The sequence below is a fragment of the Sceloporus occidentalis genome, unplaced genomic scaffold (assembly GCF_023333645.1).
Source record: "Sceloporus occidentalis isolate IW3139 unplaced genomic scaffold, rSceOcc1.0.p SCAF_20, whole genome shotgun sequence".
Taxonomy (NCBI): Eukaryota; Metazoa; Chordata; class Lepidosauria; order Squamata; family Phrynosomatidae; genus Sceloporus; species Sceloporus occidentalis.
Window position 1 is genome coordinate 4,500,921 of NW_028317000.1, and position 5,704 is coordinate 4,506,624.

Sequence of the window (5,704 nt, forward strand, 5' to 3'; positions counted from 1 at the left end):
TCCCAGCAATTGTTGGATGGAAAGAGAAAGGAGTGTTGCGTTTCTCTTGGGGCTGCTTCCCATGAACAAGCAAAAGGGCCTGTGGCCACGTCAGCAACACTGGCGGAAAAGCAAAGCTCCTTCGTGGTGTGTGTGCCATCCCTCTTGGGTTCGTTCCTTTCTATTTTTAGACAAAATAATTTTAGTTAATTTATGAAGGACGCTTTGAAAGGTGACGGGACGAGTCTTGGACATACAGAGTTGTTGCTGTTGTTGTTGTTGTGTACCTTCAAGTTATTTTTGACTTACAAGAACCCTATGGCAACTCTATCAGGCTGGCAAGATTTATCCAGAGGGAGTTTGTCATTGCCTTCGTTCCAGTGGATTTCCATGGCTGAGCGAGGATTCAAACCCTGGTCTTTAGAGTCACAGTCCAACGCTCAACCCGCTACGCCACCCTGACTCTTCATTGTGGTTGTGTGCCTTCAAGTCCCCCCTCCCTGGCTAACAGGGGATGATGGGAAGGGCACTCCCCCAACATTGGCCCAATTTGAGGAAGGCTGTAAAGAGTTGTCCATTCTGTGTGAAGCTAAGGCTTTCACAGCCAACATCCATATTTTTTTGTGGGGTTTTTTTTCGGGCTAGAACATGGCCACATAGCCTGAAAACACCACAAAAAACTATAGTTGTCCATCCTATCGGTCTCCACAAAACTTGCATCATGACATTCCTTCCTTTCCCAGTTTCTTAGTCATGTTCTTAATGGTCTTCTTTCTTCTTTAGCAGCCTTTCCAGGAAAAAAGGATCCCGATCCTCTGCACATTTCTCAGTAAATCTCTTTGCACCTTTTCCCATCTCTTGGCAGTTCTCTGAGTGAGCAGAAGAGAAGCATCTCATTAATTCCTTTTTGCAGAGTCCACATTGTTTGGGCTATTCCATCCAAATGCAAGGTAGTCGTATTATTCTATAGGGTGCACTGCTCCATCCAGAACCTAAAGAGAATGGAAGATGGGAAAGACCTGGTCTCAGTCTCTCTTTCTTTATTCCATTCCCTAATTCCTCCAGCTCTCCCGTTCTCTTTTTCTGCATCACTCCCATTCTGGCTGGTTGCTGCCAGCATGTGAAGCCTGCCTCCGTAACCAGGCGCATACCTCTTTCTCTCTCTCCTCCTTTGCCTTTCCTCCCCCATTCATACCATCTCCCTCCCTTTTGTCCCGGCACCTTTGTGATGCCATAGGCTTCTCTTTGCAGATCCAGAGGTAGGAGAAACGAAACGTTCGAAACCCTTGAAAGTGTGGCTTTGGAAGGAGACGGGTGGAGGGAGCCAAGCCTTTCGAACTGTCCATTCCCTCAAGGACATCTCCCATCGCTTGGCAGAACCCTTGCCTGATGCACTGCAGGGAAAGCAAAAGGCAAAGAGAGAGGCTGGGAGTCTCTTCTTAACTCCCTGTGTCTCTTTGCTGTTGTGGAACTGATGCCACGATGCAGCCTGGCCACCTTGCCACGGCCATGTGCTGCCCCTGAACCCTCCGTTCGGATAAAAATGTCTCATTTGGACTGAGCGCTGTTCCAGCACCACTTGACCGGGCTTGGCCTCCAGTTGCAGCTCTAGCTAACTTGGATGCTTCTTTTATTATATATATTGTTATTTCTCCCCCCATCTCTAGATGCATTTCCCCCCCTTCCGGTGGCTTGCGTCTATGGACTGCGCACACCCACATCCACCGTTTCTCCTAGTTCCAGTCGCAGTGAGTATGCAGCATTATGCCACTGTGCCATGGTAAAGGCGGGGGGCGGACAGGGAGCTAGGTTGGCCGGCTTTCTGAGAGTTGGCATGTTTTTGCGCCGGGCGCTTCTTGGACACTCTCTCTCGGCGGTTCATAAAAACTGCGGTTTTAGCCACTGCAGGGTGGAAATGCACCCCCTTCCTCTCCCTCCTCTTTAGCCGTTTCTCCGCTTGTGAGGTCCTGCTCGCATCTATATCCTGCTGACGCTGCGTGATTTTTCTAATTGATGCTCTTTTCACTCCCCGTCCGCACTGTGCTTGTTAATCGTGGGAGCTGCTTCCGAACCAGGGATGCTCAGGCTTGGAATAGCTGGCATTTCCATCCCCTTTGCCGCGGGAACAATCCACTCTTTGTTTTTGGCTTTCATGAGCCCAAGGAGCTTCAGTATCTCCCAGGCTGGAAGCGTCTCTCGTACAGATCCTTGTTTGCCGGGAATGCAGGGGGGGGATCATAGCGGCCCCGTTGAGCTGAATGGAAAGGGAACATGTGAGCCGGCTTGGCAGCCTAGTCTGTGAAAAGTTGCCCCAGGAAGTGGAAATGGGATCGGACATCAGAAGGACCTCATCGGTCAGGCTCTGGATGGTAGCTGGCAATGTGAAGTCCTCCAGATGCTGTTGGATTGCAACCTCCGGTATTCCTTACCATTGGCTCTAAGGTTTCTGAGAGTTACAATCCAAAACCATACGGAGGAGCCCTGGTCTATAGAGAGGTGGTTCTTCTCCCCAGTGAAGGAGTTTGGGAGAAGATTCAGGGCAGGCTAAATCATATAACCAGATACTAGCCTTAAGGATCCTGCTGCCACAAGAGATATGGGCCATTGCTATTTTGGATGGTTTGTGTTTACGCAAGAATTGTATGGCCTCCCAGAGGCTGTCAGGCTGCAACACTCAGCTATCCTCGCCATTGCTTGTCCTAACTGCTGGGAATTGCAGTCCAATAACATCTGGAGGGCAGCATGATCCCCATCCCTTGCTAGATGGACCTTCTATCTTAGGGACAGGATTTTGTTCGGTGGCATCCCAAAAGCATCCAGTCAGCTACTGATGTAAGGCAAATATCTTCATCATCAATGTTCGTTTTATGTATACCTCACTCCCCCCCCCCCCCCAAATGGGACTCAAGGTGGCTTACCCATATAGGTAAAAGGTCTAGAAAGTCCGTCGGTCTGATAATGGCAGGACTGTCCAAATCGCATCCCATCTGAGTCACAGATTCAACTTGGTGGCAAAGCAGGAGTAACGGAGGATCGTGTTCTACCTTACAGGGTTGTTGGAAGGAGAAATGCTTTCATACTTTTCATTTGACCCAAATGTTTGCATTTCACCCCCTTGTTTCTTGCGGGGAGGGTTTCAACTTTTGGTCAGGGTGAACTTCTCTGAGGCAGGTTCTTGATTTTGAGAGAGCCCACTTCCCAAGACCTGACATTAGGCATGGGACAGTTTTCCTGTCTTCTTCTTAGGGGAAACTGGGGGGGATAGGTTTGTCTTCATACCCTGGAATATCCATTTCCAGAATTCCTTCGACTTTTGAATCAAGTGCGAGATCGGATGTCCATACTCCAGAGACCCCCATTTCATCCCCCCATAGGCAGACAGACTTCCCAAGAACTATTGTGGACTCTAGTACCTTGGCTTAGTAGCTTTTAGGGCCTGAGTTTTCCTTCCAACATTTTCTGTGTTTGGTAGCCTCAGTTGCTGGGTGTGAATCGGTCTTCAGCACCCTGCAATTATTATTTTTTCCCAGCTAGGTGGAGGTGGCTGTCATCCTGAATTTCTTTCTTTCTTTCTTTCTTTCTTTCTTTCTTTCTTTCTTTCTATCTATCTATTTTCCTTTTGTCCAGGACATCCTCTGAATAGCCCAACTGTGTAAACAAACCCTGCATAGTTAGGCATTCTTGTGGCTCCTCACTCATTGTGTTGGCTAGGTGTTAATGCCTCTTTGTGTGTGAAGTGTGGATTCAATAGCCCCTTTGTTTGCAAGTGTATGCAGACAGGAAAGACAGGCAGTCTGGTGACTTCTTTGGTGTTGTGTATTACAAGTCCCATCAGTCCCAGACTGAAGGGGACAGTGAGAGCTGTGTCCTTAAAAGCCTGAAGGGTGCCAGGTTGCTTACACTTGATTTCTAGCATTGGAGGGATGGGTCTCTGCTGTGCATGTACCTGGGAGCCAGATTTGGTGCCCTTATACGCAAGTGTAGTGTTGCGATTCGACTTTATACAGCATCTCTAGAGGAATATCATAGATCTGGGGAAGGTGCAGAAAAGAGAGACTGAGACTCACAGGGGGGCTGGAGCATCATTCCTACGAAGAAATGTCGCAAGATCTGTGAGGGTTATATGAGGCAGGCTAATCGGTTTTATCTTTCCCCCCCCACTTCATGCTCAGGGAGTGACGCTTACTGTGAACAAAAGCCCACCACAAGTGACAGTAGGATCCCATAGAGCGGAATCCCATTCTTTCCCACGTGAGGCTTTATTTGCATTGTTTACTACAGACACACTGTTGGGACCCAACACTGAAAGTCTGTCTTTCTCCAGCCCTCCTTCACTGTCTTCCCATTACTGATGTTGCTAAAAATCTTCTCCCTGAACAGAGGAGAAAAGGGATACTGGACATGCATAAAAAGCTTTTGTAAAAAGGAGCTTCTTTGTCAGAGGCTTTGTTAACTGAGCTATATTTATTTGTTAAGTCCAAGGAGCTCGAGTCATGGCTCTCCAGCTTCCTTACTTTATCATCACAACCACTACAACAGCCCTGTAAGGTAGCTCAGGCTGGGCGTTTCATGGCTCATGGGCAACTAGAACCAGGTTTTTCCAGGTCTCGATCCAACACAGCAACACTTTCTCTCCATTAGACAAACAGGCAAGCCAGGGCTGATAGCTTCAACCAAGGTTCGAACCCAAATCGCGTAGTTCCGTGGCTGTCTCACCCAACTGTGTTGTGTGTCTTTTTTTGTTCCCTTAGCATTCCTTGCTAGTGGGTGGCTCCTTTCGTTGTGGTTTCCAGCAGGCACCTTTGCAACTACTTCTCGTGGTGTTTTAAACTTGATAAGAACTGTTTGCATATTTTCCCTCTGTCGTAAAAAGGGAGTCGCCGGCCAGGCCTGTTGTGGAGGGTAAAGTGCACCTCGGCTGATGTTGCCGAATAATAAACCCTGAATTTTACTGTATTTGTGTACATGCTTTAAAACAGAAGGCAAAGTCATACCGTTACCTGACTCTCCCTGTCTTGCACCAATTTCTTTGTTCCTCTTTGCAAAGTGGTCATGATTTTTGAATTATCATATAGGGCCTGGTCTATCTGTTCATAGCTCCACCCAAACCGTGTTGTTGGGGTGAAGGCCGGGGTCCTTTACATCCAGAAGCCTTACTTCGGTGGTCTTAGGTAGTAGCCACCTGGGAAAGAATTTGGGCTGGATCTGTAAAGGCAGAGGACAGCTGGAAGTAGGTTTCAGATGCAGTGGTTTTGTGATTTCCAAAACTTTGGTCTTCCAGATATTTTGGAATAAGGCTCTCAGAATTCATGAACATTGACTAAGCTGGTTGGGGCTTCTGAGAGATGAAATTCAAAATACTTTGGGGTACCAAAGTTTGGGACTCTCTGGTTTAGTGGGTACGCATAACAGGACTTTTTCTGTAGTCATGCTTTCACTGTGGAATTGCCTGCCCAACGAAACTAAGGTGGCCAAAACAAGGCTGTTCCACATGGCATCCAGTGTTTAAAACTGCTGTTTTAGTTTCAAAATCGGATTCTTTAAAGAGTATTTCAATGTGTTTTTAAAATGTTCAGCTAAATCATTGTTAAGATGCTAGTTCAGCTATGGAGAGGAATCACTGAGAAGACTCTGCCTCTGGTACCACTTCTGGCTCTTTCAGCACAGTGGTCTTTGTCTTAAATCTCTGTTCTTTTCCCTCTCCTCCCCATTTCCAGGATCCTTT